At 42.7% G+C, this 16,377-nt stretch overlaps 1 long non-coding RNA gene across 1 annotated transcript; it reads right to left on the bottom strand.

Annotated features, from left to right (window-relative positions):
* Window positions 1-5,591: 5,591 nt before the first annotated feature.
* On the bottom strand, window positions 5,592-10,901 carry LOC131424878 (uncharacterized). The gene is made up of 2 exons (XR_009228484.1): window positions 10,662-10,901; window positions 5,592-10,248 (listed from the first exon to the last, which is right to left on the bottom strand). It is a non-coding gene; the product is annotated as an uncharacterized LOC131424878 (long non-coding RNA).
* Window positions 10,902-16,377: the final 5,476 nt, after the last annotated feature.

Raw genomic sequence — 16,377 nt, 5'->3', positions numbered from 1 at the left:
AAATTGACAATCATCAGAACATTCTGGTGAGGTCATATGGACCTCCATGAAAACAACTAATTTTGCATCTAGCTGTATTTATTTATCATGTCCCCAGGGATATGCTGACAGGCCTTGTTGAGATCCAGTTATACAAAGGTCTGTCAAGAAATGGGGCAGGGCTGACCCTACTTATTTGTAGTGAACCCATACTGGTACTAAGGATCAGCATTTTCACATCATTAAAAATGATGCCTACATTGGCTGTCAGTATCTTATCTTCTGGAGAAACTGCCCATCTCCAGTCTTTCAATCTCTCTTCTCCACAATGCCTTAAAATTGTTGACATGTTTAGTAATCCTCTCTATATTCTGTCAGTATTCTGGATTGTGTTATTTGTTTCTTATAATCAATCACCTCTTCCCTCTTAGTCTTCCATTTCCTCATACTGATGTCATTCTACCAGTGATATTTCAAGTGTCATTTCTTTTGATAGAATACAGAAACTAAATGGGAAGTTTCATATATCTTAGTGGTTAAAACGTTATATGTGCTCAAGAATCAGGTGCACTACATTCAAATTCCAGTTCTACCACTAACTGTGCCTCAATTACTCCATCTTGAAAAATTTAATAGCTTGTGGAATGATTAACTTGCAAGTGGAATAGCTCTTTCTTGGGAAAGACAGGCTAAAAGGAGCAATTAGTACCTCTATGTTGCTGACCCTTGAAGATTTATGATTTTATTTCCTCACCTGGCAATAAATAATGTTTGTCTCTAGATGGCACTAAATTGTTAGTATGAAAGTTGTAAAATAGGCCCCAGGATTCCAAATTTCTTAAAGTTATTTTCTGATTATTGCCACTAAAAGTCAAGCTATTAATTAAAACAAAAAAATTTCAGCTCAAACTCAAGTAAATAATGCACGTTTAGTCTATCTGCTCTCCTCTCTTAGCTTCCCTTAATCCTAATGTAGAGAAGACAGTTTCCAATGGGCTGAATTTTGATTTGGAGCTAGAGTTTGCCAAAAGTAAACACAATAAAACTAAATTTAAAACAAATAACGGCTCCTAGGAACTATTAACAGTTGTGAAAAGCAGTGTGGGGTTCTAGAATAGGTAATAAGAAAAAAGTCACATAATTAAATCTTCTGCCTCTTGGGCAAGCTAGGCCATTTAACTGGGAGAACAGGAAATGAAATAGACACGGTTTTCAGTAAGGTCTTTGAAGATCCATCTTGTGATATCCCTGGAGACAAAAGAGAGGATATGTGTGCATTCATACCTATCTAATTATGGTTGAACATGCTGTTTATTAATGAATGGATCAATGTCAACCTGGAAGAGAAACAACCTCGGCTGGCACAGAACATAGCTAGGCTCAGTCCTGATCTGCTTAATTCTTTGATCGGTGGTATCTCAGGAAGAGCTGGAATGCCAGGTGCCTACCACGTGTGTAAGTCACAGAGTGTTTACAACTCTTTCATGCTTGGTCCTCCAAAGAGCCTTAGGACAGAGGCACGGTGAAGTCCATCAGACAAGCTTTTGACTCTTGTACAATGTTTCAGGCTGGCAAAGGAACTTAATCTGGAGGGACAGAGTTGGGGTGCACCTTTAGCTGCAGCATTCATGGGGAAACTTGACAGCAACACTGTCAAGTTGTCACTTGAATTGATGCCCCCAACACAGTCACAGGGGAACTTGTACTAAATTTTGTAGGCAGAGTAACCATAACTAGAGTCAGATGAATAAAAAAAATCTAACCATCAGGCTTTTATAAGAAGCAGGAAGGCTTCATATTGTCAGTTTAAAATGCCTCCATGTTTTGTGGGTTTAATGGTTTGATAAAGGTATTTTGACATTGATGGAAACAGGGACCTTCTTCTAATTCTGCTCAGCAACAGCTACAGAAGAGAAGCCAAAATCTTAAAAGAAGAAAGAGCCTGACAATATTGTATGGGTGACATTGCCATTACTATTGCCATGTAACAAATTACTGTAACACTTAATGGCTTAATACAGCAACATTTTCCCCCTCAAATCCACAATATGGACTGGGCTTCGAGACAGCACCTTTTTTCTACTTGGTGGCAGCTGGGACAGCTCAAGCACTGGGGACTAGAATCCTTTAAAGGCTCTTTTCTCACATATCTGGCAGCTGATTCTGAGGGAACTCAAGCAACTGGAACTGGAACTGGTGTGGCTCCTGGGATCCTGGTCTCTGTGCAAAATGGAGGCTTCATAATAGCTTCTCACATATTGGCTCAGGGCTCCCAAGACACATGTCCTAAATGGAAGAGAGAGCAAGGTAGAAGCCTTAATTCTTTTTGATGACCTAACCTTAGAAGTCCTGCAGCGTCCGCTCCACTGCATTTCTGTGTATAGAGACAGTGGTAAGTTTCACCCATATTCCAAGGGAGGGGAATTAGACTTGACCCTGTGATAATGGTGCTGGAGATTGAACCCAGGGGTGCTTAACCACTGTATGACACCCCCACCACTTTTTACTTTTTAAATTTTAAGACAGAGTTTTGCTAAGCTGCCCAAACTGCCCTGGAACTTTAGATCGTCCTGCCCCAGCCTCATGAGTCACTAGGATTAACCAGACTTGCCATTTTCACAAAAGAATCTTTAAGGTCCTGAAAGAGTATGTATATCTGCAAATATTGCTGTGGCCATTTTGGAAAATGCAATTTACTCCAACCATACAAACCGCAGCTGAGATTGGGGAACATCAGAACAGCAACAGAGGAGTCACATTGTGCTGAGTGTGAAAGAGAGCAGGGAACTAGTATGTACAAGTCCATGAACACCAACTTCCACAAGAGGGCGCTATCTACCATAGTAGGGGTGGGGCATGGCTGCTGTACATTCTACCAAATAGAGTGAAGTATGGAAACTTCGACTGACTGCTAGACTGGTTTTCAGATTATTCTAGTGTGATCAGAGTTCCCTTTTCTGATTGGTACCCATGGCTGTGCATGCCTGTCCTTCCTTCTGATCCAGGTAGGGTCTCTTTGTACTCTTATTAGCAGGTGAAAAACCCATAGTCTCAGGAATAGAGAGGAAGTGGCCAAAATTCTCTTAAGGGGAAAGAGTGATGTCCATTGTGTACAGACTTTAAAGTTTTAAGCTGGTCTTAAAAAAATAGGAGCAGTTGAAGGTTTTTGTAATGGAAAATATAAGATGAAAACAATATACTTTACTGTTGCCTGAAACACTTACTAAGCAACTGTTAAGTACATGAACTTTAGGAGGCACTGGGGAACCCAGGATGCCCAGCCCAGCCAGTACAAGGCAATGGGAAGATTGCCCTAATAGCGCGCTGGGTCCTGTGTTCAGCCACTTTTCTATACTCTTGGATCATGGCCTCCAGCACCTTCTCCCTCATCCTTCATACATGTTCCTCTTTGACAATGTCATTGCCACCTTGACCACTGCCACTCATACCACCAAAAGTACTCCCTGTGCCACCTGGGGAATCAGGTAAGTTATGGCTGCTGTAAACTTGACACAAGAGCTCTGAAAGATGACTTTCCCCAAGGTTTAAATTTATCTGATTGGAAAGTGTTAGGATGGCATAAACTTTAAACCACACATACATAAATAATTAATAAAATGCCTTTACTGAGGAAAAAAAAAAAAAGCAAAGGAGACAGTTTTTGCAATTTGCAAAAAATATAGGTCTGATAGTTGCCATGGTTTTGGCCCCATTTCCAGAGTAGCAGGCTAACTACTGGATCTACCCTTTCACAAAACAGGCCACCCTATAGTGGAGAACACAAGTGTGCATGGGACAGGGGTGGAGGGAGTGGAAGTGGTCTCCTCCTTAGGATCATGACTACTACCCTCATGGAGGGAGACTTGTCTCGGAACATCAGAGACATCACCAGAGTGACAGAGCAGAGGTAGAACTGAGGTTTATAGACGCCGCTGGATCTAAATTTCTGCTCATAGTTGGGGCTCAGGGTAACCTGACTCGGGGTGGAGAGGGGAGGGCTATTGAAGTCGTGAAGTGGCAACCACATGGCTTTCCTTGTTAGATTGAGAACACATCAATCTTTCATAATAAAGGAGACAAGTACTGACTGAAACTGGGCGACCTAAGCCTCCACCCACTCCAGGTCACCAGGTACCCTCCCATTTCCTGTTGAGATTTTCTGGTTAAGAGCTTTTCCCTGATTTATGTTTGAGCTTGAGGACAGAGGACACATGAATAGCAAACTGACTTTGGACTTACATTTTATTGCATCATAAAGTAAATCAACCTTGAACTGTTGGATTTGGATTTTCTACGAAGAGATAACCCTTATTACAATTCCTCATGCCAGGCAGTCTCTGTTGGTTCAGATTTTCCTCTGTGACCATTTCCTATTCCTTCCTCACCAGAATGTCTCCAAATTTCTTTAATTAAATGTCATATTCTATGATCACTTCTCAAAACAAGCTGTATATAGCTATTTATAATGAGTGAACTTTGTTTTCCAAGAATGACCAAGTGCTGTAGTCCCTAGAAGAGCACCACTCCTCTTGTCCCAGGGCACTGCCTTCTGCCTCTAGACATCCTTTCAAGTTCTTGGACACAGCTGCCTGTCCTTACAGACTGCAGCCTGTCCCAGGCACTGCTTCCTTCAAGGTATCCCAACCCTGGATAATTCTGCCAGCCCTGGATACTGCTTCTTACCCCAGGACACTTCAGCCTGCCCTTGAGCACCACTTTCTTCTTTAGGGCAATCCTTCCTGCCTTCCCCTGAATGTGGCTGCCTGCCTCTGGGCACCTCTGCCTGTTTCTGGGCACCACTTTTCCCCTCCTCCTCCTCCTCCTCCTCCTCCTCCTCCTCCTCCTGCACCTCCTCCTCCTCCTCTTCCTCATGCATGTCCTCCTCCTCTTTCTTTTTCATACTGGAGATTGAACCCAAGGACCTTGTGCATGCTAGCTAGGCAAATGCTGAACCACTAAACTATACCCCCATCCTTTTTAAATTTTTATTTTGAAACAGGGTCTTGCTAAGTTGCCCAGGCTGGACTACCCTTGGGCACTTCTAGCCCTTGTCCTGGGCACCACCCTGAGTAGTGGACCTTGCCCTCTCCTGTGTTAGCTGAGGCCATGGAGCACCCAGGGTCATATTGTTTTCTGTGCAGACTGTAGGAGAATACCTCTTTGTTACAAATTGTATAAAGAAGCAACACAGAGATGCTGAAACTTCCTGAGCTACTCTAGGACAGCGCCTCTTCTGTTCTTACTAGTAATAGAACTCAGATATTTGTGCCAGGAGAAATATCCAAGTGACAGACACTATTCTGTTCTTCCAAGTTGGCCATGGAGGCTCTGGTACCAGGTCAGGCCCGTTAGTCCTGGCTATATTCCAAGGAGATGGATTCTGCCCCCAGAAGTTTTCCCCACTCCTTCTGTCTCTCTCACCAGTCCCCAGACCAATAACTGCACAGCTTAGGAGGAAACTACACAAAACATACCAGTTATCTGTGCAGCTCTGTCCCACTTAATTAGGAAAGGGTGCTCAAACTTTCAGAAGGCATGGTACAAGTCAAAAGCTCATGATCTGGTGGCGAAGTTCAATATTGGTGCAAACCAAAGGAAAACACAACAAAGTATATAACTACATGTCATTTATAACATGCTATATTACCAGAGACAGTGACATTCATATCAGGTTAATAGAAATGAAAGTCTAAATGAAAAATTCAGGATAGTAAAGTTTAGGATAGAAATTGTGAGATTTTGAAAAGAAAAACTACCTTTTTCGTTTTATGTTATTTCTCATCTTTGTCACCATGGAATGACTTTTGGATACTTTTATGAGTCTTAATACTTGCACTATTTTCTGGGCCATTTTTCAGGAAATCCATCACTATGGAATGAAGTGAGGTCATGGCAAAAAGGAGTAGAGGATTTGGACCTTGGTCAAAATTCCACTTTCACCACTTGCCTGCTATGCAAATCCCTACACAGAAGCCATGATATAAAAGACACAGAGATAGCAAGTTAGAAGATGGGGATTCTCTCTTTTTTAAAATTTTTATATGTATTTTTAGTTGTTGATGGGCTTTATTTTTATTCATTTATTTATATATAGTGCTGAGAATTGAACCCAGCGCCTCACACATGCTGGGCAAGTGCTTGACCACTGAGCCACAATCCCATTCCAGGATTCTTTTTTTTTTTAAGTTTAATTTTTAAAATTTGTTATTTTTTGAGGCCAGGATTGTGACTAAGTGGTAGAGCACTTTCTTAGCATGTGTGAAGCACTAGGTTTGATTCTCAGCACCACATATAAATAAATAAAATGATAAAAAATAAGTCACATTGCCTTATTTTAAAAAGTGTTCTTTTTTGTTATATATGACAGTAGTGTGTAGTTTGACATATTATACATACATAGAATATAACTTCCCATTCTTGTGGTTGTACATGATGTGGAGTTTCACTGGTCATGTATTCATATATGAACACAGGAGAGTTATGTCTGATTCATTCTTCTGTCTTTCCCACACCTATCCCCCCTCCTTTCCTTTTATTCAACAATAGGGATTCTTTGCATTTTCCCTTAAACTGTATTTGACATATTTAAATATTTTTATTTTCAATAACCATCTTCTAAAAACTTCTATATGATTGTTTTTCAGATTCGCCCCTATCCCCAACATGTGCTTTGAGATGTCTTTGGATGCCATGGCTAGATTTAACTTGTTCTTTGGACAGGTACCTTTGCAGATGGCTCTTGGAGGAAAGGACTAAGAAAGATCTTGAGAAAAAGTCTCCCCCTAGAAAGGCCAGCTGAGAATGGTGCTGCCCTGGAAGAGCCAGATGTGAGCAGTTCAGAACAGCAACTCCAAGTTCACATCATCTCTTACCATTCTCTAAGCACAGCCCAGACTTCTCTACCTCTTGACTTTGCCAACATAGTCCTTCCAACCAGATAGCCATGCTCTCATTTCCACCTGCCTGAATACTGCCTGTCCTACAAGGTCAAACTCAAAATGTCCCTTCATTTTTCTTTCCTTTCCTCCTGCTCAGAAATGATTCTCACAGCTAGAAATGATTCTCACACTTTTGTGAATGCCCACAAAACTTGCTACTACTTATGATTAATAGGACCAGCTATACAATTTTCATGGCACAATGCAAAATAAAAACCCAGAGTTCCTTGCTAAAAAGGATTGTTAGGAATTTCAAAACAGTCACATCCAAGCATTCCACTAAGTACAGGGCTCCATGCTTCTTGTGCAGGACACACTGCTAGTAAAGCAGCCCTGATGATTACATCTGTGGCTTCTAAGGGAAAACTGTAAGTCCCATCAGGTGAGCTCAATTGTTCAAATGCCCATTTGAATCCCTTCTGGGGGAATCCCTGAGCTGCTCTCCTCCCCTTCCTGAGTCTTGTTCCAGGGCTCCATCACCTACATGCCTGGTTCTCCACCTCACTGGGAACTTAGCTGTATGCTGTGCATCCTGAGTCCCCACCAGTCACTCTGACCTATGCCTACTGCCCTCATCCTTAAGTCCTGCCTTGTGGACTCCTGTGGATTGCCCACTCTTTCTTGTAGCACAAGGAGAGAAAGCTCTATTAGTTGTTTCCTTATAATACCACTTTCTCTCTCTGGTTCCTTTGCCAAAAGTTGCATACATATGGCCCTCTCTTAGACAGCATATTAATGCAAAAAAAAAAAAATGTGGTACCTAGCACTCTCTCACCCGTTGTATTCCTTCTGGTAATATAGGTGCTTGCCTGATGCCAGCAATGTTAAGTGTACTATTTTATTTTATGCCCTTAATAATACTTAGAAGTATGGACTGCTAGTTTTATTCCTTTTATAGATGAGTAAAATGAGATTCAGAGACACTAAGTAACTTGTGCAGGGATAAGCCAAGGAGCCCTTACCCTTGGCCATTAGGCTATATTGCACGTGTGTGTTTGTGTGTGTGTGTGTGTGTGTGTGTGTGTATGGCTTCAAAGAAAAGGCCATGTTTTAGTCTTTAGTATTACCCCCACTACCTCTTTGTGCTCTGAGTACTAGTGTATTATTAGGGATATTAACAATTTCCATTTATTGATGGATTACCCTATGCCAGGCCCTATCCTGAGCATTTTGCAAATGTTAGCTCTTTGAATACTCACCATATCTCTATTAGTCAGATTTCATTGCCCATATTTAAAAGATAAAGAAACTTAATGCTGAGTTCAATCTCTAGCTATGTCACTTAATTGGTAAATAGCATCACCAGGGTATGGACTTGAGTCTGTCTTGACTCCGGGTGGAGGGCTCTCAGGAGAACTAAGCTGTTGCCACACCCCCACCTCTGTCTTACTCACCCTTACCTTCCTGCCCATATCTGTCCTCCCACCACCTCAGTCTCCATCAGAATCTGAGTCTGGAGACTCAATGTGTTGCTTAACTGCTTAACCCACCAAATGATTTGGCTGCCTGTTGCACAATCCCAGAGCAGACAGAGAAAATTGCCCATGTTACCTGGCCTGCCCTGTGATCTGCACCCTCTGGATTTCAAATTGTTGCTCTCTAATGCTCTGTTGCCTTCCAATATCCTAACAAGAATGCCAGACACAATGACTTCCCTAAGTGTATTCAAGATACCAGGCTCTGGCTGTGGTGGTGCACACCTGTAACCTTAGATGCTCACTCGGGAGGCTGCGGCAAGAGGATTGCAAATTTGAGGCCAGTCTCAGCTACTCAGCGAAGCCCTAAGCAACTTAGTGAGAACTTGTCTCAAAATAAAAAGGGCTGGTGATGTGACTCAGTGGTTAAGCATCCCTGGGTTCAATCCCCAATACTAAAACAAGCAAACAGACAAAAAGATATCAGGCAATAAATAGTGAAGAAATGCTACCAGCTGAGAGCCTTCCCAGGTTCAGGGTGAGTTCAGGAAGACCTCTCTTACAGGTCTTCCATTAGTGACAGTATTTTTCTGTCTCCACATTCAAGAAGACTGATTAAGAGACTCTATGGAGAAAAGTGGCCTTTGCGTTGGTCTCATTGTTAATCCTTTTGAGGATTCAGAGAAGCCTCTGGAAACAAGGAAAATTCCTCTTCCATCCCATAATTGTTCAATAATCCACATGCACCCACTCAGGTAGCTGGAGAACTAATTTGACTCCTAATCACCAAATGTTTATCCTATGGTTTAACCATTGGTGCCAGTCTTGCCTATTCAATAGGATGATAGAATCATCTCGAAACAAATTAACTTTAGCAGTAAATGAAGAAATGGGGACAATGGGGAACAGAGAAGGGGAGCAATATATAAAATGGATGTCTCTATAGACCTAGATCCCAATGTAGAGACTCAGGATTTAGACTGTGTAGCTGACTTCTATTCATTATTTATTTATTTATTTATTTTTGCAGCACTGTTCATTGATCCCAGAGTATTGTGCATGCTAGGAAAGTGTTGTACCTCTGAGCTATACCCCAGTCCTGTGGAGTTGATTTAATCTGTGTCATTTCTGAGGGCCAAATCTGGGCCTGTTGGTTAGGTTACAAGGCAGGTAGGTGTAGAAGGAAAAGCTGCCTTGTCACTAGAGTGATCAAGCAATGGGATGGGCTGCCACAGTGGGAAGAGAGGTTTCTGTATCGGAATGTTCTCAAACTGCCAGGAAACATCGAGGGAGTCTCTGCTTTGTGCAGGAGGCTGGTGTGGAGCCCCTCAGTGGGCAATCATGTATGGGACTGACTTTACTGGGCAAGAGATAGGTACAGGGGATATGAGATTCAATGTGACATCAACACTGCTGTCCTCTGGGAATCCTTCCCACTCCCAGGTTGTGTTCCTCTGGAAACGATGCAGGCTATACTTCTCTTGTTTGCTCATGATAACTATCATAGTGCTATGGAGTCAGACCCAACAGAGCATCTGGAAGACAAGAATCATTCCTTTCATCTCTTTCTCTTAGCGCTTAGAGTAGCGTAAGGGTCCAAGAGACAGGTTTGAAGTTAATGACTGTATGTCCAGAGAATACTCACTGCATGTCAACAAGTGGATCCTCAGAATCTTAAATGTCCATAGGGCCCATTTCAACCCCAATAAGCCACATGATGGAGATGGAAGTGCCCAAACTTATTAAGGTGTCCTGCGTCACTTGACCCTTGTGGCCTCCGGAAAGCCTTTGAGGGTAAGGCTGTAGACTTTCTGAAAATTTTTGTGTCCAAGGCCCCAGCACACACATCATGCAGCTCATTAGAAGATGGTTTCACCTCTCATCTTCTGTCTGAAGGGTGCCACTTGCTCATCTGGCTTTAAAGATATCAAAAAGTGATGAAAGAGACCAGCGGGAGAGTTAGATGTGAGTTTTTGCATTGGCTAGCATTTCCCTGAAAAACATCTAACTGGGAGTTGTGTAATAATTTATCTTTATTTACTTTCTAAACCTTAGTTGATATAACTTCAGTACTATCCGAGTCATCACTAAAGTCAACAAGAATTTTCTGAAAAATTGATTTCCAAATACAAATATTTTCTACCAACTGAAATTATGTGGGAAAACTCAACTTTTTAATTCTTTTCATTGTTATCAATCTATTTTGTGACTCCTTTAGTTCTTTTTTCCCCCTCCAAACTGTCACGTTTTCGATTGTTAATAATAATAATATGTTGGCTTTTAGGCCGCATCCAGAAATCAACCTCTCCAACTTTCTTTGAGTTCTTACATGGGCTCTCTCTCATCCAGCGAGGAGGTCCACGGAACAGGGTAGAGGAGAGTGTGGCTGCGGAGTCGCTAATCAAGACCTCTGGAGGGGCTGGGGATGTGGCTTAAGCGGTAGCGTGCTCTCCTGGCATGCGCGGGGTATGCGCGGTTCGATCCTCAGCACCACATAAAAATAAGATAAAGATGTTGTATCCACCGAAAACTAAACAATAAATATTTTTTAAAAAAGACCTCTGGAGACCAAGCAGGAAGCAGGTCTGATTTTATGGCGCAGTTACCGTGTATATATACTAAGGCAGAGCTAAGCAGATGACAGGCAGCTACCAATGCAATTTCTGCTGTCATTGCAGCGACCAATCAAGGAGTGGGCCATGGAGCAAGTGCAGGGACTGCAACACATGGCCTCACGCCCAGGACTGTGCCTATGGGGTAAGCGGTTTGCCACTCACACACCTAGCACGAGGGAGTGGTTGGCCACTCAGATGCCCTAAACGTATGCCATGTATGCAGTACTCCATGCACTTGTCCCCACAGGTTCTGTTTCTTTTTTGTTTAACAGAGAAACAAAGGGACTGGGCTCCACCACTTGCTTGGTACACGTTGTGGTCAGTTCCAGAAACTTTCTGAGCCCCTGTTTTCTCCTTGGTAGAGGAGGAGGGTGAGAACACTGTAACTCATGTGCTTTTACTGGGTAGGAGTTGATAACATGAGCAGGGCTGCTGCTGATTTCCTGAGGAGGTGTTTCCTGAGCACCAGAAAGTCCAACTCTCCCCACGTCTTTGTCCCCAAAGTGATTCTTTATTTTTTGGGACAGAACTTCTGAGCAGATGTCAAGGCCACGCTGAACAGTATGCAGTGGAAAGTCATCTTCCAGACAAAGGAGAATATAAGACCTCCTGTTATTTCATATGGGATAATGTAAATCCAACCCCAAAGATCACTGTGTTCTTGGGGGCCCACTTCGCAGCCCAAATGATAAAACAACGTCCCTTGAAAAAGGAGGAAGTCTCCATCAAGTGTAAACTTTTTTTTTAAAGAGAGAGAGAGAGAGAGAATTTTTTTAATATTTATTTTTCAGTTTTTTGGTGGACACAACATCTTTATTTTATTTTTATGTGGTGCTGAGGATCGAACCCAGTGCCCTGTGCATGCCAGGTGAGCGCGTTATTGCTTGAGCCACATCCCCAGCCCCTCAAGTGTAAACTTTTAAAAAAATTTTCTGAGTTCACATCATGCCTCCTCCCCAGGGCCAGGACTAGGGTGCAGCAAAGGAGAGGCGTAGAACTGAAGGCACAGAACCCAAGGGGAAGCGACCCCAAGGGGGAGGCCTCCTCCAACCTTGCAGCTCTGCCCTCCCTGGCCCCTATCTAGTCTGGCTGTGCTCTTCTCTTTATGGCCTCAAATGCAGCTTCCTTTCAGGGTTTAGGCTGGCAGAGTCAGATCATGGCTCTGGGGACAAAGTTCAGGGAAGCCTTGCAGAGGCTTTCCACCCCCCAGGGAGCAGTCACCTCCTGGTCAGTCACTTGATGTTTTTGCTTTGCAGTGGTCAGGCCCATGTCTTCCAACTGTGGACATTTGGCACTGAATACAAAGGGTTCTTCCAGATTAATGGGTAATGACTTCCAGGGCAATCAGTGCTAAGTTATCCACTCCAGAAACTCGATGGATTCTTGGACAAGGGTCATTTGTATTCCATTGATGGATGTTTTATGTTGGAAAAATAAATCCCAATCTGTCTCCAGATTATAATTATAATTATAATTCATTTAATAACTCTATGATAATTTTGTATAATAACTGATAGTTCTGATCAGAAATTGTGGAACAAAAGATGTCTTCTCATCACTCTGTATCCAGCAACCCAACTTCACATAGTAGATGCTCAATAAATCATGTGAATGAAGAAACATCAGGCTTATCAGAAATTAAATCAGACTTCTCAGGGCCGAGGCCCTTTAAGTACCAGGAAGGTAGAGCCAGGAATCCCGCCCAGTGATCTATGCCAACCTCTGCTGTTCCCTCCCTGTAGACACCAAGCATTCTTCTGGCTTTTGCTGACATGTTCATTTTTGTGTTCTGTTTTGTGAGAGATGTGTATTTAGCTCTCATCTCTCATCTTGCCTGACTTGATGTTTTACTCTTTTCTAGCTCTTTCTCCTCCTGGATTTGTGTCCACTGGTAGAGTCACCAATGGAACTACCTCTGAAAATTCTGCCCCTGAGTTTATGGTGATCCTTCTTGACCTGGCTCCTGATTGACAATTATAAACACTGAGCTGTGCCTTGGAGTAGTTCAAATGCATCACCTATTCTAGTGACATCTGGTAAAGAGCTCCTTTGACAAATTCAGAAGCCCCTTGCGGCATCCTCAGCAAGATTCCTGCCATCTGTGGCACTGCCTAGCACCTTGCTGCCATCTCCTGGAGATGGTTGGTCTTCTTCTGTTCCCTAGACCTTTGGGCCTGCTTCCCCGAACCACCTTTAGCACGTTGTGCCATAATGTGAATGCCAAAGGTAGTATTATACTGCAGTGATATGAGCCTCATTGAAAAAAGACATAGGTGAGTAATTAACATAGTGAATGAAGCGAATGACCAGAAAATGAAGTAAATACCCATCAGCCATTGGCATTCAAAGAAGTGGCAGCCAATTGAATGAAACTGACCCAGGATCACTCATGAGAATACGCATTCAGGATGTGAAAATCTTACAGTTTGAATCTGGTGTCAACAGGCACAGAAAAATACTGGTACCTCCCTTGGGCACCAATGCTGCCATTATCTTGGAAGACATATCAAAACATCATCTGTTTTCTTCTTCATTTTCAGTAAGTAAATGGCAACATTCCTAAGGAAGCTGAAAGGATGGAAGGTCAAAGACTAGCAGCCAATTATCATGATAAACTTGTGCTCATAATTCTCTGCCCCTGGCAGCTGGTGTCTGAACTCAGGATCAAGTCCTGTGCCTAACACAGAACCTCCTTTAAGCAGGGCATTGCCGTAGCAACTGGGCAGTCTTTACCTGAACCTTTACATAGGAAGTTCCCAGCACAGGCACAGTTCCTGCTAGAGGATAGTCAAAGACAGCAGAGGAAACAGAGAAGAACAAAAAGAGAGAAGATACACCATTTAAGTGGCAGGAATATAATGACCTTTCTGATAGGCAATGTAATCATAGAAATCAAGAACTTTAATAATGCCCAAATCATTTGAATCAATAATTTTGCTTCTAGAATCTAGCCTGAAAAAAAAAGAAAAGAAAAAAAGAACCCACTAGAATGCCAGCGATTCCTAAGGCTTTCTATATGATAGTGATCAATTAAGACACACTAAATATCACCAATAAGAGAAGGGTTAAATAAATGATGATATAGATATACAACAGAATAATAGTCATTATAAGCATGTTTTAACTCTATTTAATAATATGGGGAAATATTCAAGTTATGATCAAATTAAAAATAATAAAGTAAAACTAAAAATGTGTACATGCACTATGATCTAAATCATATTAAAATAAAATTTTGCATAAAAGAACACAAGATGGAAGCACACCAAAGCATGAACACTGTTCATCTCCGGATGATGAGACAGAGAATGATTTTTGTATTCCTTTTTATATGTGTTTATTTAGATATTTAGAATAACCAATGAGATATTAATGGCTCTTAATTGCCTTACTTTTCTAGTATCAACTAGAATACTTAATGCTTTAGAAATTGTCACCAAAGGAAGATTCAAGAACAAATGGACTGAACGAAATGTTCCATGCCTGAGACAGAAAGAATGGGACAGGATGTAGGATCATACAGAACTTTTCCTTTTCCCCTGGAACCCTCAGGTTGGGATGGCAATAGAACCACCCCAGACAACTGTGGGAATCCCAGGGCAGAGGAGACCCAAGCTTCCTTGTGTTTGGAGCAGCAGGGAGTTTGAGCAGGGAGATATTACATTGTAGGAAGCAGCCCCCTCCCCTCCCAGAAGCAGGCTGACTTCACGGCGCTGGAGAGACCATGACTGCATGGCTTGTCCCAGCAGAATGAGCTGAATGAAGCCCCCTACACCTGTGTGGGCACAGTGGCCAAATATTCCCAGGCTTCTAGAAGTGGGTGGCACCTAGCTGAGAGAAGGCCTGGTCTCGAAAGGTTCTCACAACTGAAATGGGAATCCCCAATCAATGGCTTCAGGGAAGACTGTCTTGCTATGGATTATAAGGGGACAAGCAGGACACTAGCTCCATAGGTGGACCTGCCAGGTAGACATGTCTGAGAATAAGATGAGTCAGGTCACTTCGCAGAAGCCAACACAGGCTCTTATGGCAGAGGCAAAGGTGGATAGCCCTTCTGCTCTTAGGGGCTTGTGCTTAATGCACCCCTTCCCACCCAGGAATATTTTTTTTAACCCCCAATGTGGGACAGAGGAGGAGGGCAAGCAATCCTAAATGGGACTGAGTTTCAATCCAAGTGTCTGGGAAATCAGGTTACCTGGAAGTGACTAGTTTAAATTTTCACACAAAAAGGGCTCAGAGTCAGAAATTCAATTGAGTTGTGAAAAATAAAGTTACACATACATACATGTCTGTATGACTTATTGAATGTTAACTCACTGAGTGTTTTCAAATACTCAGTAATGACCATAGTTGGTATTTTTTAAAGAAAAGCATAGCCCAATAACACAGGTATAGGCTGATGGGAAGCTGGCCTCTCTGTATGACGGGAACCTGTTCCCCTAGCCTCTAAGAGCCAGTACCTCATTTCCAAGAGCCTCTGCATTACGATTCTGAATGAATGTGTGTGGCCAGAAGTGAATGCAAAATGGTGCTTCACAGCTGTCTTTTCTGCCCTGTCACCACCCTCTACTTCCTTTACCCCATATCCTTACCCTTGCAAATCAATAATTAAACTTCCCTTTACTTGGTCCTTTCTTTTCTTCTTCTTGTGAACCATTTTCCCCCCCTCGAAGCAATATCAAATCACAGAACAAATCCACCCACACACAATGATGACCTCAAAATATTTGAAGAACATGTTGGTTTCTATGTTTGGTTTTCTTGGCTCCAGGTTATACCAAGTCCTTATATGATAATTCCCTCTCGCCATCATGTCCATCCTCCCTGGGGGTCACACCTAGGATTGTCAGGGGCCACTTAAAAAGCAGTACTTGGAATCAACACTGTGGCCCTGGGTTCTGGCCACAAAGACATGCTATTATTCTGCTAAGGCTGCAAAGGGTGCCAAATGGGCATTTGTGTTCCTAGCTGGGGGTGTCTCAGCATGTGGACTCACATCCAGAACTTTATCAAATGAGTGGTTGTTAGGTCATGACCGTGCTCTGCTGCACTCGGGTTCTGGCTGGGATCATGCAGCTGTGGGTGCCAATCACATTCAGCCACCCAGGAGAGGCAGGTCAGTGCCTGTCCTTTCTGTTACTGGCAGGGTCCTGCCAGTGAGGTCTGGAGAAAGGAGGATGAAGGGAATAGGGAACCCTACATTGCACCATTGGCCATATCCCTCCCTGCCTTAGGGGTCCCCTCCTGTCATCTCTGTCCTCTACTTGAAACAAAAATCTCATGCTTTCTTCCTTCTTTTCTTTCTTCCTTCTTTTCTCCCAAAAGCTCATCTGTCCCTTTGCTGTATCTGTGGGTCTTGTTCTCTCTCTAGGATCCCTCTTAAGGGAGATAATCCCCCAACATTAGAGGATTTTATCAAATTACTGAATA

This window comes from Marmota monax, unplaced genomic scaffold (genome assembly GCF_021218885.2).
Source record: "Marmota monax isolate L192 unplaced genomic scaffold, Marmota_monax_Labrador192_F-V1.1 WCK01_AAM20220418_F8-fsc00100, whole genome shotgun sequence".
NCBI lineage: Eukaryota > Metazoa > Chordata > Mammalia > Rodentia > Sciuridae > Marmota > Marmota monax.
Note: the sequence above shows the minus strand (reverse complement) of the source record. Positions and strands in the feature narration are given on the sequence as shown.